The sequence below is a fragment of the Bubalus bubalis genome, chromosome 14 (assembly GCF_019923935.1).
Source record: "Bubalus bubalis isolate 160015118507 breed Murrah chromosome 14, NDDB_SH_1, whole genome shotgun sequence".
Lineage (NCBI taxonomy): Eukaryota > Metazoa > Chordata > Mammalia > Artiodactyla > Bovidae > Bubalus > Bubalus bubalis.
In genome coordinates, this window is record NC_059170.1 from 64,025,152 (window position 1) to 64,051,875 (window position 26,724).

At 43.2% G+C, this 26,724-nt stretch overlaps 2 long non-coding RNA genes and 1 pseudogene across 5 annotated transcripts in view; 1 reads left to right on the forward strand and 2 right to left on the reverse strand.

The window, feature by feature from the left end:
* LOC112578851 overlaps nucleotides 1-17,608 on the forward strand; it is a 59,044-nt gene extending 41,436 nt beyond the window's left edge. Inside the window, exons 4-5 of the long non-coding RNA XR_003103295.3 lie at nucleotides 14,405-14,930; nucleotides 17,126-17,608. This is a non-coding gene — a long non-coding RNA (uncharacterized LOC112578851). The remainder of the gene's footprint in view (nucleotides 1-14,404; nucleotides 14,931-17,125) is intronic.
* Nucleotides 1-26,724, reverse strand: part of LOC112578850 — a 128,258-nt gene that overhangs the window by 47,225 nt on the left and 54,309 nt on the right. The window lies entirely within an intron of this gene.
* On the reverse strand, nucleotides 1,002-2,900 carry LOC123329263 (annotated as a pseudogene).

The following is a 26,724-nucleotide window of genomic DNA, read 5'->3' on the forward strand; positions in this document are numbered from 1 at the left end:
CTGCACCCTCTGCCTTACCCTCTGCAGCAAATCCACCGCCAAGTCCTCACAATCTGCCTTCATGGTAGTTTTTCTCTTTTTCTTTTTTATAATTGCTTTACATCATTGTGTTAGTTTCTGCTGTGCAACAAAGAGAATCAGCTGTAAGAATACATATATCCCCTCCCTTCTTGAGCCTTCTTTCCACCCCCCATCCCATTCCTCCAAGTCATCACAGAGCACCGAGCTGAGCTCCCTGTGCTACACAGCAGGTTTCCACTAGCAATCTATTTTGCACATTGTAGTGTACGGGCTTCCCTGGTGGCTCAGACAGTAAAGAATCCGCCTGCAATGCGGGAGACCTGAGTTTGATCCCTGGGTTGGGAAAATCCCCTGGAGAAGGGAAAGGCTACCCACTCCATTATTCTTGCCTGGAGAATCCCCACGGACAGAGGAGCCTGGGGGGCTACAGTCCACAGGGAGTCAAAGAGTCAGATACAACTCAGCGACTAAGCACAGCACAGCATAGTGAATATAAGGATGTCCCTGGTGGCTCAGATGGTAAAGAATCCACCTGCAATGCAGGAGACTCAGGTTTGATCCCTGAGTTGGGAAGATCACTTGAAGGGGACAGCTACCCACTCCAGTATTCTTGCCTGGAGAATTCCATGGACAGAGGAGCCTGGCGGCCTACAGTCCCTGGGGCTGCAGAGAGTCAGACATGACTGATCAACTAACACTGTCACTTTCAGTGTATATATATCTGTCATAATCACCCAAATCGTCCCACCCTCTCCTCCCCTCCTGGGCCCACATGCTTGTTCTCTATGTCTGCGTCTCTATTCCTGCCTTGCAAATAGGTTCATCTGTGCCATTTTTCTAGATTCTACATATATGCATTAATATATGATATTTGTCTTTCTCTATCTGACTTACTTCTCTCGTACGACAGTCTCTAGTGGTTCATAGTAGCTTTTGAATAGGTCTCCTCATCTCTATCACAACTGCTTCACCCTGGTTCTACCACTTGGAGTTAATAGCCGTTTACATTTTGGTGCATATTTTTCCAGCCTTTTCCTCCTATCAATATATTAAACAAAGAAAGAAATATTCATCTATTTTTTATAGACTAGGATTATACTGTTCACTTTGTTCTGTGGAACTCATTTATTTTTTTAAACTTAATGTATGGTGAAACTGTTTCTAAATGACTTCATATTAATTCACACTATTTTGCAGATACTAAGGCCACTGAAGACTTGGGGTTTTGCCATGGCCTTTTCCTCTTCTTCAGTTAATGGTGACCTAAATTTCCACAGAAGAGGGAGGAAAAGAAAACTTTGCTGAACATATGGCAAATCCTGTGCCTGGTGAACCAGAATCTTTGGATGTTGCCTGACTTAGAATGAATTTTTTTTTTTTTTTTTTTTTTAGTGTCCACAGTATTTGTTAATCATTTATTTCTTGAGAGACTATTCCTCAACCCAGATACTCCTAGTTTCATAGTTCAGGAACACAGGTAAGTGACACAATTTCATGGAACTCAACCCGAAGAAATTTTTGATGTTTTAAATCACTTTGAAAGATACCAGCCTTCCTCTTCTCCTCAAAATCTTTCAGGGAATCATAATTGCTGTAGAAATCTGCACATGCCTTCTTTCTTGGTTCAGCCACAGCAAACTTATAGAAAGCTGCAACTCCCAGGGGGACAATGAATGCTCCAACAAGATGAAATCACAGACCCTTGGCCAGAAGGCCACTCCTCTGAGGTTTTGTCAAAAAACTGGACATGGTAGTTTTTCTTCTTGATGGCTCAACAATGACGTTTTTCCAGGGTAATGGAGAAATGGACCTAGAATGAATGTTTGACAAGCATTTGTGGAACAAGGGCAGGTGATGAGAGAGGAAGGCTCGCGTGCGGGGGTACAGTGCCTGGATGTGGGGGTACAGTGCCTGGATGTGGGGTACAGTGCCTGGATGTGGGGGTACAGTGCCTGGATGCGGGGTACAGTGCCTGGATGCGGGGGTACAGTGCCTGGATGCAGGGTACAGTGCCTGGATGTGGGGTACAGTGCCTGGATGCGGGGTACAGTGCCTGGATGCGGGGGTACAGTGCCTGGATGCGGGGTACAGTGCCTGGATGCGGGGTACAGTGCCTGGATGCGGGGGTACAGTGCCTGGATGTGGGGTACAGTGCCTGGATGCGGGGGTACAGTGCCTGGATGCGGGGTACAGTGCCTGGATGCGGGGGTACAGTGCCTGGATGTGGGGTACAGTGCCTGGATGCGGGGGTACAGTGCCTGGATGCGGGGGTACAGTGCCTGGATGCGGGGTACAGTGCCTGGATGGGCTGACCACAGCTGTCACCAGGCCTGGGCCGGGACAGGTCAGGGGGCCACTCCCCTGGCTGGCAGAACTTTGACGAAGTCACCTGGCCAGACTTGTGTTCCTCCCTTTGCTGAGAAGAGGCTCCCAGTGACCTGTGACAACTGGTCCAAGTCTAGAGTTTTCCCAGGATGTGGGATTTTCAGTGCTACGACTGGTTGCGGCAAACCAGGACAGTTGATTACCTTCCTCAGTGAATCCTACCCTGGGTTCAGATTCTCCTCTAAAGGATAAGGATTGATTCCAGAAGCTTCAAAACCACCATCTCACCCCTGCAGGGACCTTCAGTGTGATATCTGAAAGGAGACATCTTCTAGCCAGAATGAGAAAAATCAATGTCAATCATTTTTACACCTCAGTTATTCTTGATTCTCTGTCACTAGTAGCCAACCCTAATTCCTACTGATAGGACTGTACAAAAGTGCATGTGTGTGCTCAGTCGTTTCAGTCGTGTCTGACTCTTTGCGACCCCATGGACTGTAGCCCACAAGGCTCCTCTGCCCATGGAATTGTCCAGGCAAGAATACTGGAGTGGGTTGCCATTTCCTTCTCCAGGGGCTCTTCCTGACCCAGGGATCAAGCCACATCTCTTGCATCTCCTGCATTGCAGGTGGATTCTTTTCCGCTTAGCCACCGGGGACGTCCCTGTTGCTGTTCAGTTGCTAAGTCCTGTCTGACTATTTGCAGCCCCATGAACTGTAGTACACCAGGATTCCCCATCCTTCCCTATGTCCAGAGTTCGCTCAAACTCATATCCATTGAGTCAGTGATGCCATCCAACCATCTCATCCTCTGTTGTCCCCTTCTCCTCCTGCCTTCAATCTTTCTCAGAATGAGGGTCTTTTTCCAGTGAGTCAGCTCTTCACATCAGATGGCCAAAGTATTGGAGTTTCAGCTTCAGCATCAGTCCTTCCAATGAATATTTCGGGTTGATTTCCTTTAGGATTGGCTGGTTTGATCTCCTCGCTGTCCAAGCCCATATATTAAGGTATTACTAATTAAATTCATTTGCATAAACTCACCAATTTTATTCCTTATTACTGTGATGTGTAATAGTGAAGTATGTACCCCAAAGTACCATTATAAGTTATATTTTGTGTACAAAACTTAGTTTATAGGTACGCTTGGCTTCCCTTAATAGCTTATTGATTATATGTCATTCACTGACAACTTAAAAACCATAGGAGGACACATTCCTTCCAGTAGGTGAATGGAGGTCCAGGGCACCAGGCCCTGATGTTGAATGAGAATAAATAGTGGATCCTCTTTTGAACAGAGTCTGAGAAACAGCATTAACATACTCCTCATGGTCAAAGTGCATTTTATTCAGCCTTTGCTGCAAGCACTTGTTTTTAGAGACGTGGTGTGACCTTTGGTATATCTGCATCTGTGAAATAATACATCAGCCCTTAAATCAAGATTTTGTGGCATTACAAATGCTTAGAGATGGTTTTCAAATTATTATTCTAGGGCTGGTCTGCTTCCTTTCTTTCTCTTAAATAATCTCCTTTAGGCATTGAAAAGGTCTACTCATCCTCGGACATGACTATAGCTAATTTGCTGAGAGCCTCTGAACATAGCCCAAGCCTGCTTAGGACATCTGCTGAGAAGTTAAATCATTTTAAGTGGGGGAATTAGGCTAATGTTTTTTCCTAGGGGAAAAACTGTGAATCTTGGTATTCTACATGAGAATTTTAATGGCGGAAATGAATTATGCTACAGATATACAAAAGAAAAATAAATCTATCTTACTTTATTAGGAGTTTGACACTTTTATTTAGAAAATTTATATTTCTGAATGCTTCCTTCATACATTACAGATGCATTTCAAATGTTACTTTGTTAGGTTAAGAGTCTATGCCTTAAAAACAGATCGGGGTGAAAGTGGGGATTGGGACCACTCTGAAGTAATAGAGAAAGAAGAGATTTATCTAATGATAAGATGAATCAAAGAGCATTGCAAATCTTTTTTTTTTTTTTTTTTCAAAAGCAGAGGAATCCTGATCTGCCTGAAATATTCTGAATAGAGAAATATTCCCTGGAAAATTACTTTTGCATCACCACTTACCTTCCCTTTTAACATAGGAAATCTAAATGGGAATTTTATATAATGGACCATCATCCACAATAGATCAGTGATAGATGGACAGTTCCCTATTTGTAGGTTCAATGTTGAATGGTATTTGCCGGGCACTTAGAAAAAACTGGTGTGTTGAGGCTATTGGCTGGTGGCAACGTGAGGAATTCTAGCTCAGGGAATAAAAGACAGCTATGAGGTTCTATTCTGAATGGTTTTCAAATAAGTGCTAGAGTGGGGCTCATGGTGCTAAGAGATTTGGTTTTGAGTGAAAATGGCCGAGTTAGCCATCTCATTCTCTCCCAGGCCTTAATGGAAGCCAAGTTCTCCACACTATAGTTCACCTGTGCACCAACCCTATGCCAGCCCTATGCGGAGAAGGCAATGAGAAGGCAATGGCACCCCACTCCAGTACTCTGGGCTGGAAAATCCCATGGATGGAGGAGCCTGGTGGGCTGCAGTCCATGGGGTCACTAAGAGTCGGACACGACTGAGTGACTTCACTTTCACTTTTCACTTTCATGCATTGGAGAAGGAAATGGCAACCCACTCCAGTTTTCCTGCCTGGAGAATCCCAGGGACGGTGGAGCCTGGTGGGCTGCCATCTATGGGGTCTCACAGAGTTGGACACGACTGAAGTGACTTAGCAGCAGCAGCAACCCTATGCAGGGGCTTCCCAGGTGGCGCTAGTGGTAAAGAATCCACCTGCCGATGCAAGAGACATGGTTTTGATCCCTGGGTCAGGAAGATCCCCTGGCATAGGAAATGGCAACCTGCTCTAGTATTCTTGCCTGGAAAATCTCCTGGACAGAGGAACCTGATGGGCTACAGTCCAGGGGGCCGCAAAGAGTCAGACACAACAGAGCGACTAAGCACACACATGCAGACACAACACTATGCAGTCCATTTTCCCAGGAAGTTGTGGGGAAATATTGGGCACCGCCCACCACTTCTGACTACAGTTAACCTATCTGTTATTTCAAAACATAAGTAAATGTCTTTGAAGAAAAATGAAACCTGTCTTCCTAATATAATTGTGCCTTTTTTCCCTCTGCTATTAGGATTTTTTTTTTTTTTTTTTTTGAACCTCAGTCTCCTACCAAGGAATTCAATAAACTGAGATATTTAAGAAAAATATCTGGAAAGTGTGTCCTTTCAGAAGTGCATGTTCTTTTGGGTGGTTGACTTCTTTATGTTGCCGAACCCCTACAAGAAGGAGTGAGTGAGACATCAGCCAGCTGCTCTAGGCTCTTCCTTCTAGGAAGGAAGATCTGATTAGCCTTCTCTGTGTGTGTGTGGCCAGGAGGCCAGGCCCGTGGATACAAGTCCAGTCCTGCTGTGTCAGACTCTGGGGCCGCTTAGGGAATCTGTTAGCTCATCTGTAAAATAATGATGGCAAAGAATGTGAGCCACTCACTGAGCCCTTTGTCACTGTGAATAAGCGTCAAGTCCTCCCTTTGTGCCAGGTAGCATTATTATTCTTCATAACGTCTAGCTGGGGAAGGTTGGTGCCAGGGAAGTTTAATCTTGCTCTCACAGAGGGCACCCCAGTGTGACCATGAGCTCATTCTTCCAGAGGTGGACTCTCTCAGCATTTGCTTCCTGACTGTGATTCATGGTCCTGCATACCTCTGACCCCCTGGTCCTCCTTCTGGCTGGATTTCGCTACTCAGCTAATTTAGAATGCAGAAGTTCATCTTGAGAGAAAGTTCAACACTTACTTCTCTTTCCTCAGCCTCCCAAGGGTGACCGCTGTGGGGCGGTCATCAGCAGCCAGAGCTTGTTTGCACCGCAACCACATTTATCCAAAGTAGAATATAAATCGTGCAACGTCCTTCAGCCCCTTCCCTCCCCACAGAAGATCTATCAGAAAAAGTAAAGTTCATATTACCCTTAGAAATAACTTCTATTGCTTTGTTTTGCTTGTGGTTTCTCATTTCCTGAGACTTTGAGAAAGTTTGACCTAGCTTTTCTTTTTTTTTCTTCCTTTTTAATATATATTATTGGAAGGAGAGAATGCTCTTGTCACTAAGCAACATAAATAGGGAAACCGCCCGTGGTTGTTTGTTGTATAACCAGTGCAATAGTGAAGATAAAGAACTAAAATCCTGACCTTTTCCGGTTCTTTCATAAACCAGCCTGAAATGCCAGCCCGGTGTCTGAACATGTTAATATACCAGGAGGGACACCATTCACGCCATGAACTTGACCTTCACAAGCAGAAGGAAGAGTGCTGGTATAGCAGCTGTTTTATGAGAATGGCCAGTATTCTTTTTATCAGTAGGTTGGAGGCACAATATACATATAATTTCTACTTTATTCCAGGATTTTGCTTTCTGGCTCAATTCCAAAAGGCCACTTGACCAACTACTTTGTGTCTGTCCTTTCAAATTTTGTCTGGTATTGTTTTTCAGTACTGGGAGGTACTTAAAGACTGAGAGATATGTGGGCTTGTCTTCTTATTTAACAGATGAAAAGGGAGAGCTAATTGGTTTGGCCAATGTCACCACGCTGAACAAGCCCCCAGGATGTCACTAGAGTTCATGTGTGTTAGTAAGCAAATCTTGGAAAGCCTAAATAACAAATCTCCCACAATAAAGCATCCTTTCTGAAGTGGGTGGTTACTTTTGACGTAAGAACACTAAAAAGGCTTTAATCTGGTATTCAATTCCGCAAATAGTTATTGAGTGGTCATCATATACTAGCAGAAATAGCTACCAGAAAGATAAAATCTCTTGAGTTCTTTGGGCTTTCCAGGTGTCGCCAGTGGTAAAGAATCTGCCTGCCATTAAAGGAGACACAAGAGACCCTGCTTCGATTGCTACATTGGGAAGATCCCCTGGAATAGGAAACAGCAACCCACTCCAGTATTCTTGCCTGGAGAACCCCATGGAGAAAAGAACCTGGTGGGCTACAGTCCATGATGTTGCAAACAGTTGGACATGACTGAGAGCAGATCTTAGCATGGTCTTTGGGGAATGGACGTCTCTCCTTTGCTTCAACACTTGCTTGTTTCCATTCATTCCTTTACGAAGTCAGTCATTCACTCACCCAACAGACATATCGCTGAGCACATCCTATGGGTTAAGTACTGACTTGGGCGCTGAGATAACAGAGATTCTGAACAGGTTAGTGTCTACTTCAATTCAGGGAGCTTAAAACAAGATGAGGGAGGGTCAGACCATTTCGGTTTGATGGGCAACATTAGCACAATGTGCAGGAGGTTCTGGAAGCACACACACACAAATGTGTATCTCACGCAGTCCCAGGATGGGATGGTGATTTAAGAGTGCTTTCTGGAAGAGGCGATCTGAGTTGGGCCTTATCAGAGGGAGTTATTTATGTGGATATTGTAAGGACAGGATAGGAAAAGTCTTCTCAGACTGCGAGTGTAGCAAACACATGCATGCTCAGTCACTTCAGTCGAGTCCCACTCTTCTATGACCCTATGAATGGTAGCCTGCCAGGCTTCTCCGTCCCTGGGATTCTGCAGGCCAGAATACTGGAGTGGGTTACCATGCCCTCCTCCAGGGGATCTTCCCGACCCAAGGACTGAACCCGTGTCTCCTGCATCTCCTGCATTGGCAGGAGGATTCTTTACCACTGAGCCACTGCGGAAGCCCTTAGCAAACATAGAAGCTGCCAAATAAGAAATGGTGGGTGTGCTATATGTATACACAGCCCTGAGACTGTGAGCTAGAAAGGCAGAATCAGGCGGTTGTTGAAAGCCTGCTGTATCTGGACCTCACCCAGAGATTCTGACTGAAGAAGGCTCTGTCACTGTCAGTGATTCCAAAGGGGCATGGGACAGTGGAGAACTACACACTGGCTCTTCCATCTACTGGCCTCACGTGGCCACGTCTAACTCCCAAGGGGACATGAGAGTGCAGTCCTCCTATTTGCACAGAAGTAGGAGAAATCGAATAGCTATGAAAACCATAACAAGTGATATTATCAGAAAAATTTAAAAGTTAAAGCTCCTCCACTTGATGCATGCGACCCATTTTTATTTTATCTGATTTACCGTTAACTCTGCCACAGAAAAGTAAGCTCATTTTCTTCGCTCATATTTCTAAGTAATTCATTTTGGAGGGCACACATGAGAGAGTGCTGCGCAGAATTAAAAAAATTTTTTTGCTATGGGACTAGTTTGCCTGAAGTGATCATCTGATTCCACCTATTTTATAAACTGTGTTCACACTATTTTACTAGAACTTTGGGACTGTGGTCTCCCATTTTTCATGCATTACAAAAGGATGTCCTTGAACATCCAGTTGGTCTGCAGTTGAGGATGAGAGCACATTGGTAACCACATATCTGCCAGGGGATTATTGCCCAGCATCGATGAGAAAGTCAGTGGAGCAAACTAAGTCCATCGTTTTCTTCGGATGGCTCACAGCCTGGATCATGCAGGATTTGTCAGGACCTGAAGGCTCATGTCACACTGAATGTCCCCTGGAGAACTGCTTCTTCTGAGGGCCATTTTGCTGCACCGTCATCGCCTAGACGGAGGGGACCTGGAGGAGAAGGCTGCTGTAGGATGCAGCTCCATGGAACTCGTGCTGTCCGCTGTGAGAATGTTGTCCTAAATAGAAGGACCCCTCCCACTTCCTGAGGGGACAGTCCTACCTCCCTTCAACAGTCGTTTGTTTTTATGTCATGGACACTGTGAACGCCCCCTTTGACGTCCGCTGAAGAACACAGCGTCCACCTTGCCATCCAACAGCTGTAGTGAAGAATTCACTGTGGGATGCTCATTGCCATCATCCCTGGTTCCATTTGTGTTACTTGCCTCACTTCCTTTCTTCTGTTCTTCCCTATTTTATAAACAGTCTTTTGCATTTTATACTTTTTCTTTTTTTAATTTAATTTTATTTTTTAAACTTTACATAATTGTATTAGTTTTGCCAAATATCAGAATGAATCCACCACAGGTATATACTTTTTCTTTAAATCATTTTTGGAAAAAAAAAATGTGGAGGGAAAGAGTCTTATTTTTTTATCCTTGACCTCATCTTTGCTGAGTGTAGAAACACAAAAAAACTCAATTAAAGGTAATTCAGGCTCTTTTTAGTTAGAAGAAATCTTTCTCAGGGAAATATTTTGTATTTCCAAGTATAGATTTACACTGAGGGATTTTTCTCTCATCTTAAGTGATCTCTCTCTCTCTCTCCCCCACTGAACCAGTGAAGCTGCTCAGTCCTGTCTGACTCTTTGCGACCCCATGGACTGTAGCCTACCAGGCTCCTCCATCCATGGAATTTTCCAGGCAAGAGTACTGGAGTGGGGTGCCATTTCCTTCTCCAAGGGATCTTCCCGACCCAGGGATCAAACCCAGGTCTCCCGCATTACAGGCAGACACTTTACCGTCTAAGCCATCAGGGAAGCTCATCTTTCCTCAAAAGGTGCCTAGGAGCAGGAAGAAATTGTGGGGGTGGGTGGGAGAAGTGGGTGTTCATATATGTGTGTGTGTGTAGACAATGAATCCAGACAGTGTTGTATTGAGTCAGAACTGTCTGTGAATAATCCAGGAGCCTGCTGGCTGACTTGAAAGCCTAGCAAGGTCTAATGAGGGCTTCTTATCTTTATTTGTGAGCTGACCTAATTCTGATTACTTTTGGAGTTTACCACTAGAGGAAAGAGGCTGCCATCTTTGTGGTACCTGTTCATCTTGAAGAGGATTAGGGTTTCTCCAGCTTCCAAATGGAGCCCTTTTTCTCCTCTCCTCATTTTTAGGTTACTGATCCATATCTCAAAGCTTTAGAAAAACTCGTCTGTGAACCCGTTTTAAAGATTAAAAATACATTTAGGTTAACACGAATTAACACTTCAGCATAGCAGTGTCTTACTCCCTGGGGGAAACTGTCCAGCTCGGACAGAATTCAGGGTAAATCTGGACACAGGCTTGTTGGTGAGGGGCTGCAGCGGGTCCCCTCCACAGCCAAGGGTCAAAGCTGTTTGCTCAAAAGGGACAGTTTGAGAAGAGGAAGAAGAAGGAAAGATCAAAAGGGAAAAGCAAGAATTGCCGATTCTATTGAGCTGCTGAGGAGGGTAGACTGACCCTAGGGATTGCTTTTTGGGTGAAACTGGGAGGCTTTTTGGTAAGAAGATGTGTGCCCCCTGCGACAGAGAGAAGAGGAGATGATGTTATACCTGAGGAGTACAGCACCGAGTGAGTGCCAATTCTTGGAGTCATCCATGCTCCATCAGTTCCTTGAAGGAACCATATCTGCTTTCTCTTTCAGCCCCAATCTGAGCCAGACTCTGGCATGAAGTAGATACGAGGGGCTCTGTGGAAGCAGGATAGACTACCTTTGGTCTTTTGGCAAGTGGTTTCCATCAAGTCACAGCGAGTCTCATGTCTGGAGCCCTCATACAACAAGACATTCTGTAAAGCGCTCGCTCATTATTTACTGAGCCTGTCAAAGTGTTGGCTGCCTCCAGGGCTCTTGGGGGAGCACACATATGCCAGACTACTTCCAGGAGAAAGACAAGCAAGAGAGAAATTTGCTACTCATTTTCAGGACTGTCACTGTGAGAGCATATTTGCTGTTTGCTCCCTTTCTGCTGAGGCTCTGGGAACAGGGAAAATACCATTAAGAAATAAATGCTGGGCTTTTCTGGTGGCTCAGTGGTAAAGAATCTGCCAGCCACTGCAGGAGACACAGGTTTGATCCCTGGTCTGCCAAGATCCCACATGCCGTGGAGCAACTAAGCCCTTGTGCTCCAACTACTGAGCCCATGTGCTGCAACTAGGGCCTGCACGCCCTAGGGCCTGCGCTCTGCAAGGGAAACCACTGCGGTAAGAAACCCACACACAGCAACTAGAGAGTATCCCCCCTCGCGGCAAGAAAAGTCCACACAGCAACAAAGACCAAGCACAGCCAAAAATAAATAAATAAAATTCTAAAAAAAAAAGAAATGGAAATGTAACATCAAAGTGTCCTAGCCTGGATGTTATGAACTGTGTGTCCTGCCCAAAGTGTAAATATAGTCTCCTCTCTTTCGAGTTTTCCAGGTAATGACTTAAACTCCCACATCCTGTGTTAATGAAACGTAATAACTTCCTCTTGAGCTTTACCTGCTTGAGCCTGGAATGTGACAGATCTCAGGGGGAGTTTACTGTGCAAAGTCAGTCCTCTGCAGAAGGTGATGCTGCTCCAATTTGCAGTGAGGTCCTCGTGGCCCAGATCCCTGTATGGGCGGCCCTGGATCTTCCAGGACAATGATCCCATTGTCATCAAAGTTGGGACAAGACCATCCCACACTTTAGTCCTCTAGGTTGTGATTCTTCCTGTTCGGCTCATTTAGTAGCCAGCTCCTGGGAACTAGCAGCCGCAGGAGCATAGGTCAGGACTTCCCAGGCATCTACTCTTTTCACACACACTCCTGACCTCCACCAGGGAGCCACCTTCAGGGCCTGCACTAAACAGGAAGTTCAAGATTCTGGGCATGCAACAGTGCCTGAGACAGCCATGGTACTTCTCCTTGAGGCAATTCAGTGAGTGGATGGGTTTCCAGAGATAGAGAGTGAGAAATGAGCTGAGAGCAGGCTAACCTGTGGAACACCAACGTGGAAGGAATGGTCAAGGAAAGACAAACCTTCAAATGAGACTGAAAGATGTAGGAGAAAATTTAAGAGGTTGCAGGAGATAGGCAAAAAAGTGAAAACAATATGGTCTATCTACAAGGAATGTTATGCTTTAACAAGGAGGAATGGCCAGCATTGATAGACACTGTAGAGGGCTGAAGATCAGGACAAATAAATACCCATCGCATTTCACATTAAGGAGGTCGTGGGTGCAAATCCTGGTGAGAATAGTTTTCAAGGAATCCTGGCATGATAGCTTCTCAAGCAGTAAGTGGAAGGTGAAGAAATGGACATAGTAAGTGTTGATGCTTCCTTGGGCTTTCTGTGGAAGAAAGGACATTGTTGTTCCTGTTCAGTGGCTAAGTCCTGTCTGACTCTTTGTGATCCCATGGACTGCAGCACATCAGGCTTCCCTGTCCTTCACTATCTCCCAGAGTTTGCTCAAATTCATGTCCATTGAGTCCTCTGTTGTCCCCTTCTCCTCCTGCCTTCAATCTTTCCCACCATCAGGGTCTTTTCCAATGAGTCCCTTCTTTGCATCAGGCGGCCAGAGTATTGGAGCTTTAGCTTCAGCATCAGCCCTTTCAATGAATATTTAGGGTTGATTTCCTTTAGGATTGACTGGTTTGATCATCACCTTGCTGTCCAAGGGACTGTCAAGAGTCTTCTCTAGCAACACAATTCAAAAGTGTCAGTTCTTCAGTGCTCAACCTTCTTTATGGTCCAACTCTCACATCTGTACATGACTACTGGAAAAACCATAGCTTTGAGTATATAGACATTTCTCAGCAAAGTGATGACTGCTTTTTAATAAATACGCTGTCTAGGTTTGTCATGGCTTTCTTTCCAAGGAGCAAGTGTCTCTTGATTTCATGGCTGCAGTCACCATCCGCAGTGATTCTGGAGCCCAGGAAAACAAAATCTGTCACTGTTTCCACTTTCCCCCCTCTATTTGCCATGAAGTGATGGGACCAGATGCCATGATTTTAGTTTTTGGAGTGTTAAGTTTTAAGCCAGCTTTTTCACTCTCTCACCTTCATCAAGAGGCTCTTCAGTTCCTCTTCACTTTCTGTTGTTAGAGTGGTATCATCTGTTTATCTGAGGTTGTTATTTCTCCTGGCAATCTTGATTCCAGCTTGTGCTTCATCTAGGCCAGCATTTCCCATGATGTACTCTGTATATAAGTTAAATAAGTAGGGTGACAATATATGGCCTTGATATATTCCTTTCCCAGTTTTGAAACAGTCAGTTGTTCCATGTCTGGTTCTACCATACTTCTTGAACTGTATACAGGTTTCTCAGGAGGCAGGTAAGGTGGTCTGATATTCCCATCTCTAAGAATTTTCCACAATTTGTTGTGATCCACACAGTTGAAGGCTTAAGTGTACTCAATGAAACAGAAGTAGATGTTTTTCTGGAATGCTTTTGCTTTTTCTATGATCCAACGAATATTGGCAATTTGATCTCTGGTCCTCTGCCTTTTCTAAACTCAGCTTGTACATCTGGAAGTTCTCATTTCACATACTGCTGAAGCCAGATTTGAAGGATTTTGAGCATTACCCTGCTAGCTTGCATGTAAAGTGAGTTTTATTAAACATTTTTGGCATTGCCCTTTTTTTGGGATTGGAATGAAAATTGACTTTTTTCCAGTCCTGTGGCCACTGCTAAATTTTCCAAATTTGCTGACATATTGAGTGCAGCACTTTAACAGCAGCATCTTTTACAGTTTTAAATAGCTCAGCTGGAATCCCATCACCACCACTAGCTTTGCTTATAGTGATGCTTCCTAAGGCCCACTTGACTTCACATTCCAGGGTGTCTGGCTCTAGGTGAGCATCCACACCATTGTGGCTATCCAGGTTGTTAAGACCATTTTGTACAGTTCTTCTGAGTATTCTTGCCACCTCTTCTTAATCTCTTCTGCTTCTGTTAGGTCCTTGCCGTTTCTGTCCTTTATTGTGCCCATCCTTACATGAAATGTTCCCTTGGTATCTCTAATTTTCTTGAAGAGACCTCTAGTCTTTCCCATTCTATTGTTTTCCTCTATTTTTTTGCATTGCTCACTTAGGAAGGCTTTCTTACCTCTCCTCGCTATTCTCTGGAACTCTGCATTCGGTTGGATAGAGACAGAATGACAGATGGGCAAGGATAGCATGTTAAGAAGAGTTTTTGTTTGGTGTTTGCTTCTTAAGATGGGAGCGTCTGCAGTACTTTCAATACTGGTGGAAGAGAGTCAAGTGAGGAACAGATGCGGGAGAGAGAATATTCAATAAAGAGGGTTCTGTTCCCTTCAAAGGCAGCTGAGATTGGGGATGGACGGGTAAGGCAGAGATGCATTTACAGAGACTGAGGTGTGTCTTTCTTTGTAACAGGAAGGAAGGAGAAGAAGGTTGTACGTTTGGTGTGTGGAAGTTGAAGCAGTTTCAACACTTCAGCTAACAGGAGACAAAGAACGAGGCATCGGACAAAGGGCTCCATTTATGACATTAACATGGTTAGTTCTGACCCCAAAGAGGAGGCCTGTGGATGATGTTTCTCGACTGAGTCCCAGTCTCATCAGAGGGTGAGATGGTTGATTCTGAGCCCTCTCTTCAGATCTGTGAGACAAATTCCGAATCCCGTGCTTGTTCTCTGACTGCAGCGTCACCTAACATGTGATAAGAAATAGTTTGGACTTTTTACTTAGTAAATTCAGCTTGAAAACTGTTTACAGGACACCTTCAACGAGCAAGGATTTGGGAATATGAAAGGAGTAATTAATGTTTCTGCCTTCAAGGATCTTGTCCCCCTAGTGACATGAAATGCATTTCAAAGGGAAGCTGACTTTTTAGAACGACTTTTAGATGATCTGCTGCCTTTGAATATCCAGTTCAAGATTACTTTCAACAAATAAAAACGGTAAGTAATAGCTTCTTTGGGGATACTGTGCTCTATTAAGATGAGCAAACGAGGACAAAATTAATGTAATGAATTTATGTAATAATTAATAATGAAGCATCTCTGTTTTATCTAGTGCTTTAACTTTCAAAATGCTCTATATTTATTGTTGCTCTTTATATTACACAGACATTTTCAGATACATTACTTTAATATTTTATAAATTATTTAGTAACCACAACATTAATCTTTAAAGTTAATTCTCTTCTTGGCTGTGGCATGTGGGATCTTAGTTCCTCAGCCAGGGATCGAACCCATGCCCCTCACATTGGAAGCACAGAGTCTTACACTGGACTGCTGGGGAAGTCCCCAAATTAATTCTTAATACTTACCATTGGAAGAGAAAGGAAGGATTAAAAAGATAGCATTTATTTTGTACCTGTAATGTGCCAGGCATCTTATATGTATTATTCAGTCTTGACAAAACTCATGATGCTAATGTTAGCCCCATTTTATAGACAGAGAAGTAGAGGGGCAGATCTAGACTGAGGCCATTTAGCTGGGCCAGGGGGTGGATGTCCGGGAATCAAACTCAGGTCTGCTGATGCTGTAGCCTTTACACTGTGTTTCTTTGGGGTTATTAAAATAATTTCTGCATCTTTGCCACTCTCTGAAATGGATAAGAGCACAAAAAAGTTAAGAGTCTCATCTAGGTGGTGGCCAGGAGGACCTCTGGCTTTTAATCTGCTGCCCTCCCATATTGTGACTCTGAGTCATGCATGACATCTCCCCACCGGGCATTACCTATGGCAATGGGCAGGAGAGTCTGCAGGCACTCAGGAGGGCCCCGAGGGTCTGACCTCCTGGAGTGGGTTATTCCCGGGAGAATCTGACTCTCTGGCTTGTTAATTTACAGCATCTGCATTCCTGCTGTTTTATGCTTGACAGACACTAATATTCAAGCTTCCTTCATTTCTTAGAAAATAAACAGGCGAGTCAAAGAAAAAAGTTAAAGTAAGAGGTTTGTTAAGGGTTGGGGAAATAGTGACAGATTGTGGAATTTCAGGAAGAGTCAAAGTTGATAAACGATCTGAGGGACAGATTGATGGGGAGAAAATGTAAAAACAACAATAATAACAATTAACAAAAAAACAAGCTGAATCTCTACATTCCTTGAGCAAGACAAGGAGTGAGTGTGGTCCTCTCTGAAGGCAAGTGCCAGCAGTTTCGAGGTCTAAGCTGTTCAACAGATAACTGGGAAATGATACTTTGACTGAACTTGAAAAGAGGCTCCCCTGAAACCTGAGAGGGCATACTCATCTTCTAATGAACCGGCTGTAAAAGACTAAAGCAGATTAGCTGTGTCCAACTCTGTCACTCAGTTGTGTCCAACTCTTTGCAGCCCCATGGACTGTAGCCCACCAGGCTCCTCTGTCCATGGGGATTCTTCAGACAAGGATGCTGGAGTGGGTTGCCATGCCCTCCTCCAGGGGGTTCTTCCTGATCCAGGGACAGAACTCTCGTCTCCTATGTCTCCTGCATTGGCGGGCGGGTTCTTTACTACTAGTGCCACCTGGGAGGCCCTGAGGAGGCTTTCACGCCACCGAAAATTACCATTAATTGGAGTTTCCCTACTTTAACTGAAGTGAAGTGAAGGGAAAGTTGCACAATCGTGTCTGACTCTTTGCTATCCCATGGACTACACAGTCCATGGAATTCCCCAGGCCAGAATACTGGAGTGGGTAGCCATTCCCTTCTACAGGGGATCTTCCCAACCCAGGGATCGAACCCAGGTCTCCCGCATTGCAGGCGGACTCTTTACCAGCTGAGCCATAAGGGGAGACCTCCTACTTTAAATAGGTGACAATTCTGGCATCTACTACGCCAATGTCTCGCCTGTGCTGCCCTGGACCACACGCTGAAGAGGTCTACTCCTACCTGAAGACCTTTGTCTGTCCTTCCCAGATTCCCAGGCTTCCCAGAAGTCTGGGTCCTTTGTCCCCCTTGGACCCCCAGGCTGGGCTGTCTCTTGAGTATTTCCAGCATTCTTCTTTCAAACATGATTCTCTCTTGTCTTGTTTCCCTTGATTTTCCTTTATAATGAAAAGCAATCTGTCTCCCTTCCAGGTCAGTAACATCTCACTTATCTAGGAATATTTACATTTTATTTACTTTCTTTTTTTCCCCTCTCTTTGGCTGTATCTCATGCCATGTAGGATCTTAGCTCCTGGACCAGGGATCAAACCCGTGCCCCCTGCAGTTGAAGTGTGGATTCTTAACACCTGGACTGCCAGCGAAGTCCCAGGAATATTTACAGTTTAAACAGGTACATTTACCTGCCCTCTCCTTTGCAAAGGTATCAAAACCTCAACCTAGAAATAGTTTCAAAGGGGAGACTACCTTGATCTCTCCCACACTGATTTTCTCAAATACAAATTCCAGCCTCTGAGGCCACATGGTTGTGCCTTGTGGCTAGGAGGTGGGGGTAGGGGAAAGTTGTCACTTCCAGTTTCAGTAATGGGAAGCTGGGCCTGCTTCCCACCATGGTCTAACTGGGGAATTCCCCAAACAATAGGGTCTTCTTAAAGAGTCGTACATGACTGAGCAACTGAACTGAAGTGAAAGTATGTATATACCCATGTGTTATTCGCTGAGTCATGTCCAACTCTTTGCGACCACATGGACTGTACCCTGCCAAGCTCCTTTATCCATGGAATTCTCCAGGCAAGAAACTGGATTCTCCAGGGAATACCTTCTCCAGGGAATCTTCCTGACCCAGGGATTGAACTCAGGTCTCCTACATTATGGCAGAAAGTGAAGAGGAACTAAAAAGCCTCTTGATGAAAGTGAAAGAGGAGAGTGAAAAAGTTGGCTTAAAGCTCAACATTCAGAAAACTAAGATCATGGCATCTGGTCCCATCACTTCATGGCAAACAGATGGGGAGACAGTGGAAACAGTGTCAGACTTTATTTTGGGGGGCTCCAAAATCACTGCAGATGGTGATTCAAACATGAAATTAAAAGATGCTTACTCCTTGGAAGGAAAGTTATGACCAACCTAGACAGCATATTGCAAAGCAGAGGCATTACTTTGCCAACAAAGGTCCGTCTAGTCAAGGCTATGGTTTTTCCAGTGGTCATGGATGGATGTGAGAGTTGGTCTGTGAAGAAAGCTAAGTGCTGAAGAAGCAGAGAAGACTCTTGAGAGTCCCTTGGACTGCAAGGATATCCAATCAGTCCATCCTAGAGGAGATCAGTCCTGGGTGTTCATTGGAAAGACTGATGCTGAAGCTGAAACTCCAATACTTTGGCCACCTCATGAGAAGAGTTGACTCATTGGAAAAGACCTTGATGCTGGGAGGGATTGGGGGCAGGAGGAGAAGGGGATGACAGAGGATGAGATGGCTGGATGGCATAACTGACTCGATGGACATAAGTTTGAGTGAACTCCGGGAGTTGGTGATGGACAGGGAGGCCTGGCATGCTGCAGTTCATGGAGTCGCAAAGAGTCGGACACAACTGAGCGACTGAACTGAACTGAACTGAACTCCTACATTACAGGCAAACTTCACTGGATTGATATATAGTATATAAAAATCACCTATAAAATACAACATATAATTCTACTTCAAACACAATATATAATTATGTATAATATACATAATATAATATGCACAGTGTAATATAGCAAATAGTTTGTCTTATTTCTCCTTTTGCCTAATTTCTCTCTTTCCCAGTTAGTATTTGCTTGAGCATTTGAAATTCATTAAGTCACAGTTACTAGAATAAATACTATTACTTTTTAAACAGGTGGTTAGAGAGAAGGTTAAAGTAATATTTTTAATGATTTATTTGGAGTATCTTTTTGTAATTGTGTTCTGTTTCTGCCAGTGTAATGAGGAAATTGAAAGTCAGCTGAATGTCATTTTAAGCTGCTAATCACTCTCATTTCCCCATTTTATTTTTATAAGCCTATTTCATTGCCTATTTCAAGACATTAGGTAGACATATTTAATTAAATAATCAATGAGTGATCAGAAAGAATAAAAACAGTAGAAAACAGAAGAAAAGTTTTTCCAAAAAATGAGAGATAAATTAATAGAAGAATAGGTAGGAAAATTAATTGGTGAATGAAACAGAAAAGCTTCAATCAAGTACCTGATTAAAAAGCCAGGCATCTGAGGAGTAAACCTTGCATCCGCCACCTTTTCCCATCCGTCAGCCCATTCATCCTTGCTACATGGGTGGCCTCTCCACTTGGCTATTATGGATTTAGGAATAAACATTCACACAGTTCTGTTTTGTTTTGTTTTGTTTTGTTTTTTCATTGACTGTATTCTTCACACTGTACACATCACAACCTGTGATGTATTTATTCTGCAACTGGAATTTTGAATGTCTTAATCTCCATCACCTATTTCTTTTCTTTCGACAACACCCTCCCCTCTGACCGACACCTGTTTGTTCTCTGTATCTAAGACTCTGTTTTGTGAGTTCATTTGTTTTGGTTTTTAGATTCCACATATAAGTGAAATCATGTGGTATCTGTCTTTCTCTGACTTATTTCACTTAGCATAATACCCTCAGATCCACTCATGTTGTTGGAAAGGGAAAGATTCTATTCTTTTTTGTGGCCAAGTAATATTCTATTGTATGTTATGTGTGCATGTGTATCTTTTTTAGATAGATGCCCACATTCATCTATCCATAGACAGATAGCTTCTATAACTTGGCTATACCCATAAATAATATGGGTATATATATATATATATATATATATATATTTCCAAGTTAGTGTTTTTGTTTACTTTGGGAAAATAGTCAGAAGCGAAATCACTGGATCATATGGCAGTTCTATTTTTAAAGTTTTTTGAGGAACTTCTACACTGTTTTACATATTGATTGAACCAATTTACATTCCCACCAACAGTGCACAGGGGCCCCTTTTTTTCCACAATCTTGCCAACACTTGTTATTTTTTGTCTTTTTGATGACAGCCTTTCTGACAGGTGTTACGTGATATCTCATTGTGCTTTTGATTTGAATTTCTTTGATGATTAGTGAGCATCTTTTCACATGCCATTTCTTCAGAAAAAATGTCTATTCAGATCCTCTGCCCATTTTTAAATTGGGTTGTTTGTTTTTGATGTTGAGTTGTATGAATTCTTTGTATATTTTGGATCACTTTTTCACAAGCCTGGCATCATTATCTATTTCGCTAGTGGAAATGGTCTCTATCCACCTATACGTATAGGGAGGTGATTTGAAGACCCACTTTATATCAGATCCACTTTACAGAGAAGCACTTCATAATAACTTTTGCCAACATTACATCCCATAGAGCCTGGAAAAGCAGTGCAGTGGGGTATCTGCCCTCTCAAGGAGTCAGTGCATCTACATATGCATTTGGAATCCATTCACGCAAAAGTCACAGGAGGAGACGCTATCATACGATACTCATGATTATGGCCTGTGGAGTCTAAGAAATGAGACTGAAAATTACAGCCCCACCACATCCTATGTATGTGCCCACAAGCAAATAATCCATCCTTTCTAAACCTCTAAACCCAATCCACAGCAAGGAGAAGAGTCACGGCACTTACCTTGCAGAGCTCCTGGAAAGAGTACACAAGCAAAAAACTCAGGATGCTGCCAGGCATGCAGTCATTGTTATCATTGGAATATGGCTATTAATCCTTTAATGATCTATAATTTTATACAAAAAATTCACATATCATTTTTGCACTTGATGCTTACTACAGCCAATGTTGTAGACATCTTTAGTATTACTCTTTCATGCATCTTATAAAAATTATTTAAGTTCACAGCTGTTGAAGTAATTGATTAAAGTCCCTCAGGCTAGTATTTGGTGAGATAGGAATTGTAACTTAGGTCTTCGTAGTATAGGACATTTTCCTGGAATGTCATCAGTCAGTTATGTAAAAAGTTGATTATATCACTGCGTTTTAGTGTCTCAATTATACATTTCATGTGAGTTCCATTACACTGGAACTTCTGAATTAAAATAGGGCTTTAGATCTTGTAATTTAATAATCGAGAGTCTGACTACATGGTTATTTCTTCTTAAAAATGTCGAACATGACATAGCAACTGAACAACAACTAAAACGTTGATGAACAATTGAAACACATGAACCTGTACATGTATAATGTATACAAGTATGTATACACACATGAATCCATCAGTACCATTGAGATAAGGAACACTTTCATCACCCACAGGGTTTCCTGGGTCACCCTTTCTTTTTTTCTCTTCTTGCCCCTCACCCATCTTCAGGCAACCACTGATCTGCTTGATATCACAATACAGAAGTCTGCAGTTTCTAGAACTTTATATAAGTGAAGCATATATTACGTTTTTGGGGATTCTGGTCTCTTTACTCAGTGTGATTATTTTGATATTTGCACATACCAATAACCCACTCTTTCTTACTGACCTGTAGCCTACTCTTTTAGGGATGTCTACAGTCATTTACCCATTGTTCTATTGTTGGACATTTGAAATGTTTCTCCTTTGGGCTACTATAAAGAAAGCTCTACAGACATTGATTTACAAGTCTTTGTCCGTTATCTGAATACATTTCTTCCTATAGGAGTTGAGTGGCTATGTTATATGTCTGGGTGGGTGTGTGTTTAACTATGTAAGAAACTGCCTCACTGTTTTATTTTCTTCTTTAAAAAATATTCGTTCATTTATTTGTCTGCATCGGGTCTTTATCAAGTCATGTTGGATCTTTTGTTGCACACATGGACTCTCTAGCTGTGGCTCACGAGCTCAGTAGCTGCAGTGCGTGGGTTCCAGAGCTCATGGGCTTCAGAATTAATAGTTGCTCCTTGGGATGTGGGATTTTAGTTCCTTGACCAGGGATTGAACCCATGACCCCTCCAATGCAGTTAGATTCTTAACCACTAAGACCACCAGGAAGTCCCTTCTGCCTTGTTTTTCAAGGTGGTTTTACCATTTTCCATTCCTACCAGCAGCAGATGACAGCTTTAGTTTCTCCACATTATTGCTGACTGACTGTAGGTCAGTCTTTAATTTTAACCATTCTAGTGGGTGGTCATAGTATCTTCCTGCGGTTTTAACTTGAATTTCCCCAGTGAGTATCTTTGATGTACCTAAATGTCACCTATCTTCTTTTCCAAATTGGGCCATTTGTCTCCTTAGTGAATTATAAGGCTTCTTTCTATAGCCCAGATACAAACCTTCTGGGGTGGGGAATGTTTTTGCAAATATTGTTCTCTCAGACCGTGACTTACTTTTTATTTATGTGACAGTAGGCATAGGAATTTCATTCATCCTGAGCTCTTTTATTGTGATCCACACAGTCAATGGCTTTGGCATAGTCAATAAAGCAGAAATAAATGTTTTTCTGGAACTCTCTTGCTTTTTCGATGATCCAGCAGATGTTGGCATTTTGATCTCTGGTTCCTCTGCCTCTTCTAAAACCAGCTTGAACATCTGGAAGTTCACAGTTCACGTATTGCTAAAGCCTGGCTTGGAGAATTTTGAGCATTACTTTACTAGCATGTGAGATGAGTGCAATTGTGTGGTAGTTTGAGCATTCTTTGGCATTGCCTTTCTTTGGGACTGGAATGAAAACTGACCTTTTCCAGTCCTGTGGCCACTGCTGAGTTTTCCAAATTTGCTGGAATATTGAGTGCAGCACTTTCACAGCATCATCTTTTAAGATTTGAAATAGCTCAACTGGAATTCCATCACCTCCACTAGCTTTGTTTGTAGTGATGCTTTCTAAGGCCCACTTGACTTCACATTCCAGGATGACTGGCTCTAGATGAGTGATCACACCATCATGATTATCTGGGTCATGAAGATTTTTTTGTACAGTCTTTTGTGTAGTCTTGCCACCTCTTCTTAATATCTTCTGCTTCTGTTAGGGCCATACCATTTCTGTCCTTTGTTGATCTTATCTTTGCATGAAATGTTCCCTTGGTATCTCTAATTTTCTTGAAGGTATCTCTAGTCTTTCCCATTCTGTTGTTTTCCTCTATTTCCTTGCATTGATCACTGAGGAAGGCTTTTTTATCTCTCCTTGCTATTCTTTGGAACTCTGCATTCAGATGCCTATATCTTTCCTTTTCTCATTTGCTTTTCACTTCTCTTCTTTTCACAGCTATATGCAGGTCAGGAAGCAACAGTTAGAACTGGACATGGAACAACAGACTGGTTCCAAATAGGAAAAGGAGTATGTCAAGGCTATATATTGTCACCCTGCTTATTTAACTTATATGCAGAGTACATCATGAGAAATGCTGGGCTGGAAAGAAGCACAAGCTGGAATCAAGACTGCCAGGAGAAATATCAATAACCTTATATATGCAGATGACACCACCCTTATGGCAGAAAGTGAAGAGGAACTAAAAAGCCTCTTGATGAAAGTGAAAGTGGAGAGTGAAAAAGTTGGCTTAAAGCTCAACATTCAGAAAACTAAGATTATGGCATCTGGTCCCATCACTTCATGGGAAATAGATGGGGAAACAGTGGAAACAGTTTCCACTTTATTTTGGGGGGCTCCAAAATCACTGCAGATGGTGATTGCAGCCATGAAATTAAAAGACGCTTACTCCTTGGAAGGAAAGTTATGACCAACCTAGACAGCATATTTAAAAGAGAGACATTACTTTGCCAACAAAGGTCCATCTAGTCAAGGCTATGGTTTTTCCAGTGGTCATGTATGGATGTGAGAGTTGGACTGTGAAGAAAGCTGAGCACCTAAGAATTGATGCTTTTGAACTATGGTGTTGGAGAAGGCTCTTGAGAGTCCCTTGAACTGCAAGGAGATCCAACCAGTCCATCCTAAAGACCAGTCCTGGGTGTTCATTGGAAGGACTGATGCTGAAGCTGAAACTCCAACACTTTAGTTACCTCATGCGAAGAGTTGACTCATTGGAAAAGACTGATGCTGGGAGGGACTGAGGGCAAGAGGAGAAGGGGATGACAGAGGATGAGATGGCTGGATGGCATCACCAACTCGATGGACATGAGTTTGAGTGAACTCTGGGAGTTGGTGATGGACAGGGAGGCCTGGCGTGCTGCGATTCATGGGGTCGCAAAGAGTCGGACAGGACTGAGCGACTGAACTAAACTAAACTCAGCTGAGCTCTTTTAGCCTCAGGACACTTTGTTCTTTTAAAAAAAAAAACAAAAACATTTTATTTTGTATTGGGGTATAGCTGATTAGCAATGTTGTGATTCAGATGGACAGCAAAGGGACTCAGCCATACATACACATGTATCCGTTCTCTCCCAAACTCCCCTCCCATCCAGGCTGCCACATAACATTGAGCAGAGTTCCATGGCGCCTCCACTGATAATGGTACATGTGAATTTCTTTCTATGACTTATACACCTAACTTCTTTCTGATTTGACACAATTCTTATAAGGAAATAATTTATAACAGTTCAAGAATATCAACCTGCTGACTATTTTGTGCTGGAATTTCAGGCGTCCTGAACATAGACTCTGGAGTCTCAAATGGTAAGAACAGATGTCAGTTCTGGCTCAGTGCCACTATGGATTCAATTAGTCCTCAGACACAACCATGCTCCATGTCCAGGAATTTCCCAGAATTCACTTCCTAGCCTTGTCCACCCACCTTGCCCTTCTGAGAGTTAATTCTAAAGGAACCTTCCTTATATAAGATCAGTAAGTACTAGGGATGCAGTGTGCAACATGATACATACAATTAACACCACTGGGTTGTATATGAATGTTGTTGAGAGTAAATCCTAAGAGTTATCATCACAAGGAAAATTTTTTTTCTATTTTTTTCTATGTCGTACCTGTATGAGATGATGGATGCTCACTAAACTTACTGTGAAAGTCATCTCATGATGTATGTAAGTCAAATCATTATGCCATGTACCGTAAACTCATACAATGCTATATGGCAATTATATTAATATCTCAATAAAACCTGGAGGAAAAAAATCATAGCAGTTGCCTCCTCAGGACAGAGGAGGCACTTGGCACTTTTTCTCACTGGTGGGAAAATTAGAGAGTAATGAAGGCTTTGTTGCCCTACAAGCCTGTTCTGCAATCTCCATGCCTGGCGGGCACTGGGCGTGCCCTGTGGGCACAAGTTCCCCTTGTTCCCGTGTGGCCTCCAGCTGGGGACTGTCATCTGCGGCGAGTCCTTGAGTCATGGGTGGACACGTTCACACTAGTCTTTCTCTCTATGTGGAATAGTCAATTGTTCCCCACCCATCTGGACGCCGCTCACTGGCAAATCATGGAACCGACAAAATTTCTATTTTTAGTTGCTTATTTCGGAAAAAAAAACCAGCACATAAGACACCATTATAATCAAGTATAATTTTCTTTTGTAAAACAGAAACTCTGGTCTTTCTGCTTCCAACCATTCCTTTATTGATGTCTACTCCATGGATGAATCAAGGTGACCTCTGTCTTGCGTCATCCTATAGAAACTAGCTGGTTTTCCTGACAACCTAAGCTGTGCATTTTATGGTGAATTTCAGGTTCTGAGAGAGGCCTTTCTAAGAAATGAGTAACTGCAGAGAGAGAGCCTTAAAGAAAAAGCTAGTGTTTGGCTTCCTGAATGGAGACAGCTTTAATATAAAAGGATGTGAATCATGGGGAATAAAAATGGGGAGTCGGCAGGAAGGAGTCTTGGAAGATTTTTAAGGTAAATTCCAATTAGAAGATAAAAGGAAAAGAAACCAATTGCTAAAACAAGGTTGTGTGATGATCTTTGCAGCTGGGAACATGATTAGAATGCAGAGGTGATAATAAAACACGGGTGGTGAAGGGAAACTTTTAAGAGCTGAATGAATAAGGAGGTAAGGTAAAATATTTTAAATCGTGTTTAATGAGCTTGAGATAGAAAAAGCCAAAAAGCAGAACTGAAAAGTGCCAAGAGGAAATTTTAAAACAACTTAATACACTTCTTCCCTGTAATGAGGTGGGGGATGGGAAGAGATAGGCGGATCCTTCTCTACAGAGGGCTGCAGTGAGGGGCAGTCCAGGCAGATGGTCCAGTGGATGGGAGGTGGAAAGGAGCGGGGGACTCCCCTCCTGTCTGGCCTCCCCACCGCCCCATGCTGTAGCTGCTTTTCTGCTAGATTATATACAAAAGTCATTTTTAGCTGTGGCCTCCCTGCACCCTGACTCATGTCGAGTGCACTGAGCTGTGGCTGGCACACCAAGGTGCAGATTGACACCCCGACATGCCATTGATTGATCACCTATTCGTTTAGTACTTAATCACAACTGGCCGCGCATGCCAGGTATGTGAATGTGAATGTGCTTTGTTTCGCCAGTCGTATTGTAAGCACCGTTAGGACACAGACTACAATCCCTCCATCTTTGCTTTTCCCATGGCACCCAGTCAATTGCCATAAAAAGAGAAAGGGGGACTTCCTTGGTGGCTCAGTAGTGAACAATCTGCCTGTCAATGCAGAAGACACGAGTTCGATTCCTGGTCTGGAAAGACCCCACCTGCGGTGGGACAGCTAAGCCTGTGTGCCGCAAATACTGAGCCAGTGCCCCAGAGCCAGGGAGCCACAGCTACTGAGCTCACACGCCCTAGAGCCCCATGCTCCACAACAAGAGAAGCGGCCACAAACAAGAAGCCCATGCACCGAAATTAGATAGCAGCCCCCACTTGCTGCACCTAGAGAAAAGCCCACACAGGACTGAAGATCCAGCACAGCCAAAAATAAAGAATTAAATAAAATCATTTTCCCTCTTGACTCAGACGGTAAAGAATCTGCCTGCAATGCAGGACACCTGGGTTTGATCCCAAGGTCAGGA